The sequence below is a fragment of the Oryctolagus cuniculus genome, chromosome 13 (genome assembly GCF_051225735.1).
Source record: "Oryctolagus cuniculus isolate XC-2025 breed Fujian yellow rabbit chromosome 13, ASM5122573v1, whole genome shotgun sequence".
In the NCBI taxonomy this organism is placed as follows: Eukaryota; Metazoa; Chordata; class Mammalia; order Lagomorpha; family Leporidae; genus Oryctolagus; species Oryctolagus cuniculus.
The window spans coordinates 68,043,285-68,057,482 of NC_142879.1; the positions used below are offsets into that span (position 1 = coordinate 68,043,285).

General features: G+C 43.0%; 1 protein-coding gene across 6 annotated transcripts in view; it reads right to left on the reverse strand.

The window, feature by feature from the left end:
- Positions 1–14,198, reverse strand: part of LOC103350904 (uncharacterized) — a 326,018-nt gene that overhangs the window by 285,837 nt on the left and 25,983 nt on the right. Inside the window, exon 1 of one of the 6 annotated variants that reach the window (XM_070055653.2) lies at positions 41–1,044. The exons of the other annotated variants lie outside the window; for them this stretch is intronic. The gene's annotated coding sequence lies outside the window, so the exon portion shown is untranslated. Of the gene's footprint in view, positions 1–40; positions 1,045–14,198 lie in introns of those variants that run through there. 6 annotated transcript variants of the gene reach the window in all.

The following is a 14,198-nucleotide window of genomic DNA, read 5'->3' on the forward strand; positions in this document are numbered from 1 at the left end:
AAAGATTTATTTTATTCATTTGAAAAACAGAGTTACATACAGAGGTAGAGACAGAGAGGTCGGTCTTCCATCCTCTGGTTCACTCTCCAGATAGCCGCAATGGCTGGAACTGCGCTGATCCGAAGCCAAGAGCCAGGAGCCAGGAACTTCTTCTGGGATTCCATCATGAGGGCAGGGTCCCAAGGACTTGGTCCATCTTCAACTGCTTTCCCAGGCCATAGCAGAGAGCCGGATCAGAAGAGGAGCAGCTGGGACTAGAACCAGCACCCATATGGTATGCTGGCACTGCAGACCAGGGCTTTAATTCACTGCACCACAGCACCAGTACTTTTTTAAAGATTTACTTTCATTTATTTGAAAGACAGAGAAGTGGAAACAGAGAGAGAGAGAAGTCTTCTATTTACTGATTCACTCCCCAAATGGCCACAAAGGATGGAGATAAGCCCACTCGAAGCCAGGAGCCAGGAGCTTCTTCCAAGTCTCCCATGTGGATGCAGGGACCCAAGGACTTGGGGCATCCTCAGCTGCTTTCTCAGGTACATTAGCAGGGAGCTGGATCAGAAGTGAAGCAGCCAGGACTTGAACCGATGCCATACGGGATGCCAGCACTACAGGTAGGGCTTTAACCCACTGTGCCACAACGCTGGCACTGACAATATAATTAGCAAGCAAATAGTACAGAAAATCCTCAGATTACTCCAGTACTCAGAGGTAATGATAAATTGAAAATAAGGTCTATTCTAATACACAAAATCATAAAGACCCTCATTGTGGCCTAAAGTTTTGCATATGTTCACTCCTTGGCATTGGAAGTGGCAAACTTCTAGGTATCTCTTAATCTTATTTCCTTGTAGCAATCTACTCATGCTTAAGATTCTACGTCATTTCGATTTAGGAGTCTCAGTCAGTTTGCTTAGGAATGGGCACTGGAACAGCTGTGAATGTTTTACAAAAGGCATTATTGAGGTGTATTCATAATCCACAAAAATAGAATCAGCAGAAAGAGCTTTGTCTGTTGTGTTCATTGCTAAAGAAATATTCACCCTTGACATATCTTCAGTACATAATTTAAAAAATACGTAAACACAGTAGACATATTAGGAATAGCAAAGTTTCTGTATAGATGTCATTGTTCTGTAATTAGAAGTGGGAAGTGGGTGAGGGATCCATGCAAGGATTTCAAGATCCTCAAGCAAGAGGGGTTGCATCAGAAGTGCAAGTAATGACATCATCTTGCTGTCTCCTGTGCCAGACATGAATTGCAGTAGGAGCAGAAATTGAGCCAGGACAAGCCTTCAGAACTTTGAGTGTCTGTTCTCTTACAAAAATGATCTCCAAATTATCTGGGAGGCATGGAAAAAACAAGGTATCATTTTTAGGCATAAACAAAATGAAAATCTCCCAGGTGATTCCAGAGAACTGGTATCTGAGACTTTAAAAAAGGACTCCTGAATATATCCATCCCTCTTTGTGTTGCTGGACAAAATAATTGACCCAAACTGTCCTGCATCGTACATGGGGCAACAGCATCATGGGGGTGTGTGGACTTAAAGGGTGCTCCAGAAATACTGAGTCACCACAAATCACAGATAGCTCTCCACTGATTACAGCTTCTATCCCAAAACTCATTATATCCACTATTCACTGAATTCCAATCACGTAGGGTCATTTGTACTTGACTGCTTCTTATAATCCACTTAGTAACTCCAAGAAAAGCAGTGTCAATGTGCCTACTTTGCAAAGATCACTTAGAGACCTAGCTTCCAATGCAAAATACTGCCATCTCTGAATTACTCACCCCAAAATTTACATTCAACACAGAAGTCAGATGATCTGAATTCATTTCCTGACCTCAATGGCAAATCATTAACTGTCCCTTATTTCCATCTGTAGTCTAAGCCAAAACCTATCATTCCTTCATGTGGAATACTGTGAGAATAAAAAATATAATCTTTAAGAGAAAACCACCATTCAGCTTCAACTAGTATCTACTGAGGTTTCATCTCCATGCCAGCCAGTCTGTTACCTATTTTATTTGCATTTTTCCTATTTTATACTCACTATAACCCTGTTAGGTAGACATTATTAGCTACATCCCATCAGCAAATACAAGGCACCAGAACAGCTGAGTGACTCTTCTCAGCACAACTAATCATAAGTAGATCAAAGATTCAAATTCCAATGCAGTGCTTTTTACATCTTATTTCTATCATTTGAAAGTAAAACCTGGCTGAACGTGAATTATGTTAGTGAAAATTCCTGACCTGGATTTTTGAAAGGGTATTCCATTAGTGCACAACCCCTGAGATATGGTAAGGTTGTAGGAAGCACACAATATTTAGTATATGTAACAAACTACCTTTCTGAAACCTGAAAAGCTAAGAATTTCAATAATATCCAGCTCTGAATAGTTTGGCAAATTATCGTGCACCTGTACGAGTAGACAAATACACTTTATGTAAAACAGAATTAAAAGATAAATTTACTTTGTTGTAAAAAATTTTAAGGTCATGCTGAAACATTTAAACATTATGATACAAAAAGCCCAATTAGTAACTTCACATATTAAATCTATTATTTTGTAGAATTTTTTCAATAAAATATGGGGTACTTTATGGAAAATGTCAACAATTCATATTTAATAATAATTCATACTTGAGGAATATTACTTTACAGAACAACTAAAAATAGCAAGAACACATTTATAATTAAAATCCCAGAAAGAAGGGAATACAGAGGATGTGACAGAAAAGACATTTGAAGAAATAAAGGTTAACCCCTTTCCAAATAGAATGGAAACTCTCAAGCTGCAGGTCTGGAAAGCTCAAAGACACTGAATAATGTTACACAGGGGAAATGCCATACTAAAATTGCTGAAAAACAACTTAGCAAAACCTTAAAAGTGCCCAGAGGGAAAAAAGAGGCATGTGCCATAGTGAGGAGCCCTGTAAAACTGAGGCCAAGTTCTAATCAAAGCATTGCATCAAGAAGTCAGTGCAATAACATTTAAAGTGCTGAAAGAACAAAAACCTCTCAGCCTAGAGTCTGTATCCAGTCACAGTGTTCTTAACAAGTAAGTGGAAAATAAAGGCATTGTTTGATCTGTGTGAAAGCTACAAAAATCTTGCTGAAAATATGTATTATGCAAAGACTATGCATGGTTTTCAAAAACTGAAAAGGTGTATCAGCAGAATGACCATAACAGATTAACAAGAAAATGATATGAGTGTCTTAACAGATGGATGAAAACATTTGACAAAATATGACATCCGTGAATGACAAAATACTGCAGCAAACTGGGAACAGAAAGAAGCGTCCTCATTCTAGAGATGTCGATGTAAAGCTTCCTGATAGTCACCACACTTGATGACGAGATAGTGAACATGCTCCCTGTGAGTCTGAGAATGAGGCAATCACGTATGTGCTCCACTTTGTAAACTTGTCCATTCTATCAGGTAATTTAGTTAGTGCAGTGAGACAAATAAGAGACAAGAAAGTAAAGAAAGAAAAAGGTCTTTATAAGCCATTACATAATTGTGTAGATAAAAAGAATTTAAGAAATTATATATCAACGTATAAAAATCAACAAATGAACATACCAAGGTTACACATGATGATGTACACCAAAATCAATTGTATTTTTATCTATAGTTTAAAAACTGGAAATAAAGGTGCTGGCACTGTGGCTCAGCAGGTAAAGATGCCACCTGCAGTGCCAACATCCCACACAAACAGTGGTTCGAGTCCTGGCTGCTGCACTTCTGATCCAGCTCTCTGCTAGGGTCACGGAAACCAGTAGAAGATGGCCCAAGTCCTTGGGCCCCTGTACTCCCACGAGAGATGTGGAAGAAACTCCATGCTCTTGGCTTCTGATCAGCCCAGCTCCAGCCATCGAGGCCATCTGAGGCCACTGGGGAGTGACCCAACAGATGGAAGACCTCTCTTTCTCTTTCTGACTCTGCCTCTCCATAACTCTGCATTTCAAATAAATAAATAAATCTTTTAATAATGAAAATGAATTTAAAATTAATATTATTAAAAATGCCAAGGTGGCGCTCCCATATAGGGGCTGGTTCTAGTCCCGCTGCTCCTCTTCTGATCTAGCTCTCTACTGTGGCCCGGGAAAGCAGTGGAAGATGGCCCTAGTCTTTGGGCCCCTGCACCCATGTGAGAGACCTGGAAGAAGCTCCTGGCTCCTAACTTTGGATCGGCTCAGCTCAAGCTGACGCAGCCATCTGGGGAGTGAACCAGCAGATGGAAGACCTCTCTTTCTGTCTCTGCCTCTCTCTGTAACACTCAAATAAACAAAATAAATTTTTTCAAAAAATGCCATAAAGTAAAAAATATTCAGGAGTAAATTAATGAAAAATGATAATATATTCCTGGAAAAACTAAAGGTTTTTGAATAACAGAGAAATAAGGACTAGTAGACCTAAATTATTAACATATATTTTGCCGAAATAGATCACTGGATTCATTTTATCCAATGGATGCCCCCAAAAGGCATTTGAAAAATTAATAAATAATCCTAAATTTAATATGTAAGAGCCAAGGACCTAGAATCTTCAGAGTAATTAGGAAAGGAAGAAAAATGATGGACAACTTATACAAACTTATACAACCTCTATATTTTAAAGAAACAATGGTTCAAAATATAGTAAATTTGGTGGAAACGACAACAACCTAGAGGCAGAATGAAAAAAAAAACTCAGCAATATCAAACAAGAATCTGCAAAACACAAATGTCTATGAGTAAAAATCAGAAATAAAGAGAAAATCTTAATATCAAACAAAGGAAAATGAACACTGTATACAAAAAAAAAAAAGCAAAAAAAAAAAAAAAGCTACTCTCCAAAGGTTCGTATCCAGTGAACAAAAGAGCAACATATTTAAATTGATGAAGGAAAATCTTTCAACCTAACATTATAAGCCACTGGCAATATCCTTTTAAACATGCCAGGAATAGAAGGCAAAGAACCTCAGCATTTCTCCAAATGGCTAATAAGCACACACAAAGATTCTCAGCATCAGCAGTTCTGTGGGGAACCACAGGGGATATCACCTCACACTCATCAGGATGGCCCACAGCAACAGAACAAAACGCAGTAAGTACTGCAGAGAATGCCGCGAAGTTGGAACAGTTGCAGGCTATTGCTGGGAATGTAGAATGGTTCAGCAACTATGGAAAACAGAAGTCCCTCAAGAAATTCAAAATAAAATGATCACATGACCTAACTATAACACCTTCTGGTATTCAGTGAAAACTAATTAAAACGGGGATCACAAAGATATTTGTACATCCATACTTATCACAGCATGAATCACGGAGCCAACAGGTAGATGCAACTCAGATGCCCAATGTCAGATGAACAGCATAAGAAAATGTGATATATATATAATACAACATTACACAGCCATAAAAAAGGGCATTTTGTCACAGGCTGCAACATGAATGGGGCTTAAATGCATTATGCTAATCACCCAAGGAGAAACAGAAAATTGTACTACGCTATCTGTATCGAGTATCTAAAGTGGTCAACCTCTTAACAAACACGAAGTAGAAATGTGAGGACCAAGGGCTGGAAGGATGAGAGGGAGTTACTGTCTACTGGCTGTACACTTGCATATGATATTGCAATATTAGTGCGAGATGAAAAAGGTCTAAAGAGTTGGTGCACAAAATAACACAACACTACTGAGCTGTACACTTAAAAATGGTTAAGATGGCAAGTTCAATGTCATGTTTTTGACTATACCAAAATAAAGCGAAACACTGACAGAAATATACATTCTGAGAGAGATGAAAATTAACCTTCTTAGCAGCATACATTAGTTCTTAATGAAGAGTTATAAAACCAAGTGTAGAAACAGATGAAGTATATTTTATCAATTAATGTTTGACAAAAGAGGAATTCTAACTCAGTGGAAAATTGTGAATAATTTAACAAATGGGATTGGAACCAGCTTTTCAACTGGAGGAAAATGAAAGACAACCCATTCTCGCAATATATATGTAAATAAAATTCAGAGGAAGAAAATACTGCAGTATAAAATATAAAACAATTAAATTCCGGCACAATAAATAGAGTTTCTTTATCATGGAAAGAAACCCTGTCACATTAGAAGAAAAAATTATTTGAGCAATAATTCTTTTTTATTGTGCCACAGAAGGTACCACAGCCTATCAGATGAACAAGAATCTGAAAACAACACAATGCAAACACAAGATCTGAACATAATATAATATTCATCACTGTGCTGGAAGGTACCCTGAGTTCGCAGAAATACCGAGGCAGAAAGGAACGACCCTGTAGAAAGTTACACTAACACGGCGCCAACGCAGAGCTCTCAGCCAAAGAACAAAACAGACGAGAAACCAACGCCCCCCGCTAGCAGTCCTAAGAGCAGGGACACCTGAGTCTCCCGTGAGATGCCCTCTTATTCGCAGAGACAGAAACGAAGCACGTCTTACCAGGAGCACGGAGGGAAGGCCGCGAGGAGCGGCTGGTCAGGGAAATGGCGGCGCCCGCTCACTGCGCCTGCGCTGGGCCCGTGTGGGAGGCCGAGCGCCCACCGCCCGCCTCGGCCGCCACAGAACGTCCTCGCTGTCCCCAGGCTGCCAAGCTCCAGAGGGCGGCGTTGTCTGGCGTCGCTGAGGGAGACGTGGAAGCGCCCGGAGAAACGTCTTTGCCCCTTGAGCCAGAGCGGAAAAGACCACGGACACCGTTGCCGCCTGAGCTGCCAGGGCAGACAGCGAAGGGTGGTCGGGGCCAGGGTCAGCGTGGGCCCTGCTCCTTCGGGCCGCGCACTGCGGCCAACAGATGCAGGCGTGGACGCGGACCCAGTCAAGGCCGGGCCTTGCGCCCAGTGCTTGAGCGCCCCCGTGCTTGAGCGTTGCCCGCGCCCTGCGCCTTCGGGCCGCGCACTGCGGCCAACAAATGCAGTCGTGGACGCGGACCCAGGGGCCTTGCGCCTCGTGCTTGAGCGCCCCCGTGCTTGAGCGGCTGCCCGCGGGGTCCTGGCTGTTGCCCCGAGGCGGCCATGGAGTCCGCTCAGAGGACCACACAAACAGGGACTCGCACGCCCTCCTCACGAGGGGAGGAGGAGACTGGGCCCGGCGGTGCAAGGGCGCCTCCCTTGGCGGAAGCCGGAGAGCATCTGCCCCAGCGGCGGGGCTCAAGTCCAGTGCAAGATGGCTCCTGCAGCTTTGAGGACGCCTGTCAGCGACGAGCGACGGAGGACGGCCAGGGCGCAGCGAGGGAAACGCCCTCAGAAGAGAGCTGGTGTCCTGAGACCCCTACGGGCTTTGGCAGCGGCACTCCCTGGAAGCCTCGTGACATGGAAGTGGTGGGCAGGCAGACCCGGAGTCCCGCGCCCTCGCCACGTCGTCGGGGGCACGAGGCGCCTGTGGCCTGGGCAGAGCCGCGTGGGGGCAATGGCCCACAGCTTCTCCAGCGGCTCGGCGGCCATCTTCGTCTGACCGGCACTTCACAGAAACAGCCGATGCCCAGCTGTGCGAAGACGCCGGGGAAGCCCGCCCTGTAGTGTGGCCGAGAGGGAAACTGAAAGTGCAGAGCCCACTCCAGAGGGGCCTCGTCGGGAAGAGCCAACAGCTATGAGGGGAGGGCGATGATCAGCCAGCCCTCCGATGGGGCAGTCTGAGGCCGGCCCCGGCTCACTTCCGGAATTCCTGGCTGCTGAGCGGTCCTGACCTCATCGCTGCCTGCCCACACTGGCAGACGTGGTGGAGGTAAAGAAGCAGACGTGGTGGAGGTAAAGAAGTTTATAGTCACCTGAAGGGGGGTGTAATAAAGCCCAGGCTTTTTGTTTCCTGAAAGGCCCATGAAAGCAGGTAACTTCTATTGGCCTTCCTCTCGCCTTTAGCAAATAGCGTGTATTGCGCCTTTTGGTGACACTCTTGGTTGTGCCAGGCACTTACAAGACTAGGAAGACATGGTTCTTCCTGTTGTGACTGGGGAAGGGGCAGATCTAGGGAACTATATGACTGTTTGCATGAGGTGTTGAGATAGTGCACGTGAAATACCTGGGATCTGTCTCCCACACAGTATGTAATGGGAAATGAGATGTTGTAATAACAAGTACCCCAAAATCTTCAGTCTGCGTTATTTTCTCCAGTGTCCACTTTAGGAGGAATACATTCTGGATTTCTGTTTTTCCCTGCCATCCTTTTTGGACCAGGATCTTGAATAGGCAGCTTAACATAGAAATACTATTTTACCTGAAAGCATACTGGTTTGGAACAGTCATTCTAAAAATTTAACATGTACCAAAATAAACTGGAGACTTTGGTAAACAGATCATTAAGCCCTCACCCAGAATTTCTGATTCTACTATAAGGTTCAAGAAATGGTATTTTTATGTGTTCTCTGTTGCTGCTGATGCTGTGGGTTGAGGCATTACTCTGAGAGGAAAGCCAGTTTAGGCCATAACACATGGACTGATCCATCTACATCCAAACCTTGGCTTCAGACTCAAAATGGGAATGACTCCTGGTAAATTATATCACTTCAGTTACCTAGGATACGGGAGTGATTACACTTCTCCCTTCTTAGGTTTGTTGGAAATATTAAATGACAGTGCTTCCCAATTGAAAGGCAGATCTAAAAGCTTCTAATTTCATGTTTTTTTAAAAAGATTTATTCATTTATTTGAAAGTCAGAGTTACACAGAGACAGAGAAGGAGAGGCAGAGAGAGGTCTTCCATCTGCTGGTTCACTCCCCAGTTGGCTGCAATGGCTGGAGCCATTGAATCCTATTGCAAGAGTATCTACCACTTTTATTTATCAACAGGTAAAACAAATATTTATTGAGTACCAGTTGAGTCTAAACCACTTTTCAAGATGTCCTAGATACTATAACAAAGAAGGTAAAGTTGTGTCTTGATGAGGTTTTGATCCAGTGGATATACAGCTCCATAGTGTATTAAAAAGTTATGTAGAAGACACTGTAGAATTCTAAAGTGAAAAAGTCATTTTGAATCGGGGAATTTTGAACCTAGAAGTTTTGAGTCTAGGAACATAAGAAAGTAGCAGATGTGGGTATATTTGATCTATGTCATAGAGAATTAATTAAAGTATTATAGGAGAGGAACCATAAGTGTGCCCGAAGAGAGACCAGTGCTGATACGCTTGTATAAGGAGGCACAGAAAATAAAGTATATGAAGCATTTAAGTACCCATCAAATGGGTATAAATCTGGGGGTCTGAGTAAGTACCTGATGAAAACTGGAGGCAGATATTGATATAGTATGTCATTCCTTGTATCTCCGTGATTGAAATGATTTGAACTCTGGTTGGTCTGGTTTAGAAATGAAACCTACTCACTCCCAGTTGGGTTAAGGGAACATGGCCATAATCATTCATGTCAGTATTCTCCATGTGTGCTTTTTTCCTGCAGAGACAGAATTGAATGGTTGTAACAAAGACCATAGGCCGGCCGGCACTGCGGCTCACTAGGCTAATCCTCTGCCTTGCGGCGCTGGTACACCGGGTTCTAGTCCCGGTCGGGGCGCCGGATTCTGTCCCAGTTGCCCCTCTTCCAGGCCAGCTCTCTGCTGTGGCCAGGAAGTGCAGTGGAGGATAGCCCAAGTGCTTGGGCCCTGCACCCCATGGGAGACCAGGATAAGTACCTGGCTCCTGCCTTGGGATCGGCGCAGTGCGCCAGCCGCAGCGCACCGGCCGCAGCGGCCATTGGAGGGTGAACCAACGGCAAAGGAAGACCTTTCTCTCTCTCTCTCTCTCTCTCTCTGTCCATTCTGCCTGTCAAAACACACACACACACACACACACACACACACACACACAAAGACCATAGGCCCCTCAAGTTCCAAACTATTTCTTTCCTGAAGTTATACAGAAACAGCAACAAATGCTTTGACCCCAGTTCTAGACTAATGCAGTAGGAAGCACCAGTCTCATGGTTGTTTGTTATGCACAGATGGCAAGATAAGGAACTCACATGCTTAAGTGAATCTGCTGTGGTAAAAACAAACAAAAACCCACAATAGGTCAGTGGATCTGGACAATGGGCTTTGTCAATTGATGTATATTCCTGTGGAGCTTTCTGGTATCCCTGTAGACAATAGCACCTTAGCTAAAAACCTCACTTTGATGAGTAAAGATGTATTAAAGACTTTTATGCAGGAGGTTAGCATCAGATGTATATTTTGGAAAGGACCAATAAGGTCAAATAGAAGCTCTTCCTTTTCCCACCTCATCTCTTCTGGAACACTATAGGGGAGAATAGAGAGCATGTGTGGAGCTTTGGTGTTGGCATCTTCTTTTAAAAAAAAACTTACTCATTTATTTGAAAGGTAAAGTTAGGCCGGCGCTGTGGCTCACTTGGCTAATCCTCCACCTGCGGCACCAGCACCCCAGGTTATAGTCCCAGTCAGGGCACCGGATTCTGTCCTGGTTGCTCCTCTTCCAGTCCAGCTCTCTGCTGTGGTCCGGGAAGGCAGTGGAGGATGGCCCAAGTACTTGGGCCCTGCACCCGCATGGGAGACCAGGAGGAAGAACCTGACTCCTGGCTTCAGATCAGCACAGCACGCTGGCTATAGTGGCCATTTGGGGGTGAACTAACGGAAAAGGAAGACCTTTCTCTCTGTCTCTCTCTCTCTCCCTAACTCTGCCTGTCAAAAAAAATAAAATAATAAAAATAAATGAAAGGTACAGTTAGAGAGAGAGAGAAGGAAAGAAAAAAGGGGAGAGACCTTCCATTCACTGGTTCACTCCCCAAATGGCTGCAACAGCCAAGGCTGTGCCAAGCCGAAGCCAGGAGCTTCACCCAAGTCATCCATGTGGGTGCATGGGCCCAGGGATTTGGGCCATCTTCTGCTGCTTTCCCAGTGCATGAGCAGGGAGCTCGATCAGAAGTTGAGCAGCTGGGACTCAAACCAGCACCCATATGGGGTGCTGGCACTGTGGGCTGAGGCTTAAACTGCTGTCTCACAGCATTAACCCAAAAATTGGTTTCTTGAGAAGACAAACAAAACACATAAACCTCTAGCCAGACTAACAGAGAAAAAAAATTCTCAAATAAAATCAGAGATGAAAAAGGAGACATTATGACCAACACCACTGAAATACAAAGGATTATAAAAAACTGTGAAGAACTATATGCTAATAAACAATAAGACTCAAGCAATAATCAAAAGTCTTCCATCAAGAACAGGTCATCAAAGAAGGAGGTACCTTTCTCTGAAGGGAGGAGAGAACTTCCACTTTGACTATGACCTTGTCTAAATAAGATCAGAGTCAGCGAACTCAAAAGGCTTCCATAGTCTTGGCAACTCATGACAAGAGCCTAGGGTGATTACTGACACCATAAACAAGAGTGTCAATTTGTTAAGTCAACAACAGGAGTCACTGTGCACTAACTCCTCACGTAGGATCTCTGTCCTTAATGTGCTGTACATTGTGATTTAATGCTATAACTAGTACTCAAACAATATTTTTCACTTTGTGTTTCTGTGTGGGTGCAAACTGATGAAATCTTTACTTAATATATGCTAAACTGATCTTCTGTATATAAAGAGAATTGAAAATGAATCTTGATGTGAATGGAATGGGAGAGGGAGCGGGAGAGGGGAGGGTTGTGGGTGGGAGGGAAGTTATGGGGGGAGGGGACCATTGTAATCCATAAGCTGTACTTTGGAAATTTATATTCATTAAATAAAAGTACAAAAAAAGTCTTCCATCAAGGAAAAGTCCAGGACCTGATGGCTTTACTACTGGATTCCACAAAACATTCAAAGAGGAACTAACTCCAATACTTTTCAAACTATTTCAGGGTATTCAACAGCATGGAACTTTGCCAAATTCTTTTTATGAGGCCAGCATCACTTTGATACTAAAGGTGAAGTAAGACACAACACAGAAAGAAGGCTACAGACCTGCATCCTTAATGTACACAGATGCAAAGATTCTCAACAAAATATTAGAAAAGCAAATGCAAAACTACATTGAAAAAATCATATATCACGATCAAGTGGGATCTATCCTGTGAACCTAAAGGGGGGAGGGTCAACATTCACAAATCAATAAACACCATAAATCACATCAATGGAATGAAGAACAAAAACCATATGGTCATCTCAATAGACAGAGAGCAGATGCTAAGATTCAACACCTCTTTATGATTAAAAAAAAAAACTTCAAAAATTAGATATTGAAGGAACAGACTTCAAAAAAGGCTAAATATGACAAGCCAACAGCCAATATCATACTGAATGGAGAAACAAAAAGGCACTTTCCCACTTCCCCTCTGATCTAGAACAAGACATGGACATCCATTTTCACCACTATTATTCAGTATTGTACTGGAAGTTTTAGCAGGAGCAACTAGGAAGTAGAACGAAAGGGAGACGGGGGAGGGCAGCATTGTCGTGTAGTAGGTATAGGCACCTGCACAATGCCAGCATGCTACATGGGCACCATTTAAAGTCCCAGGTGCTCTACTTCCAATTCAGTTCCCTGATAATGGCTTTGTAAAAGCAGCAGATGATGGTCCAGGTGCTTGGGATCCCCCACCCATATGGGAGATCTGGAAGAGGCTCCTGGCCTTGCCCTGACCCAGATACACCCATGGTTATCTCAGGGGTGAACCAGTGGATGGAAGAGCTCTCTCTGTGTGTCTCTCCCTCTCTATATATAACTTTGAAATAAATAAATCAACCTTTAAAAACAAATAAAGGGCATCAAAATTGGAAAAGCGAAAGTTAAATTATCCAGATTTCCAAATAACATGATGCGCTACATGGAAGAACCCAAACAACCCACCAAAAAGCTGTTAGAATTGACAGACCAACTCAGTAAAGTTGCAGGTTACAAAATAAACATACAGAAACAATAGCTTTTTATGTGCTAATGATGAACTCACCAAAACAGAAAGCAACAAATAAATCCCATTCATAATATTCCTAGAGAAATCAATTATTTAGGAATAAATTTAATCAAAGAAGTGAAACCTTTCTACAGCAACGTTATCAAACATTGATGAAAGGAATCATAATGGACACCAAAGCAGAGAAAGATTTTCCTTGCTCGTAGACTGGAATTATCAATGTCACTAGAAAGTCTATATTATGTAAAGCAATCTACAGACTCTGTGCAATCTCTAGCAAAATAACTATGCTATTCCTTAGAGAATTAGAGAAAACAATCTTAAAATTCATATGGAATCACAGAAGACCCAGAATAGCCAAGGTGATCCTGAGCAAGAAAAACTGAGCTGGGCGTGTCACAATATCTAACTTCAAAACATACCACAGGGGCCAGTGCTGTTGCATATCGAGTAAAGCAGCAGCCTGCAGTACTGGATCCCATACAGGCGCCAGTTCGAGTCGCAGCCACTCTTCTTCCAATCCAGCACTCTGCTGTGGCCTGGGAAAACAGTAGAAGATGGCCCAAGTGCTTGGGCCCCTGCACCCGCTTGGGAGACCGGGAGGAAGCTTCCGGCTTTGGATCTGCCCAGCTCTGGCCATTGTGGTCATTTGGGGAGTGAACCAGAGGATAGAGGGCCTTTCTCTGTCTCCCTCTGTCTGTAGTTCTGCCTCTCAAATAAATAAAGCTTTGAAATAAAAAATTAAGTCAATAAAAATTTGTGATAAAGAAACTTACAACTCCCTCATCCCACAAACTTTTCCAAATACCCACATGTCACTCCAAATACTACTTTAAGTAACTGAAAGAAAAACTCCCACACAGTAGATAAAACTTCTTCCAAAGCCAAGAAATGCTTCTTGAATGATCAACAGTCTTCTGCCGCAATTTAGTTTTCAACAAGGTGATCACAAGCCACAAAAATATTTTGTTGCCAGATCACCTAAGTTCTCCAATTTCTCCATTGCTTCATCAACCCAGTTTTCTTCCAGATTACCCAATTCTCCATTCCCAGTATTCTGCAGATCTTTCCCAAAGTTCCCTAATTAATCCTGCAATCAGTCCCCAGTCCCTTCAGAAAGTTCCTTTCCTCAAAATCTCTTGCCCCCCCCCCCACTTGTCCTAAGGCTTTTCCCAGGCTCTGCCTCAGGTCTAACACTCCTGATCCTCCACTAGTTTTGGTAGATGCCACTCCTCCCTATTACAACTCTTCTGACTTCAGAGTCACCTGCCTTTCTCCATAATACTCTTAGACCTGTTCTCAGTTCCCAACTCCCAAGTCTTAAGCTCTTCTAG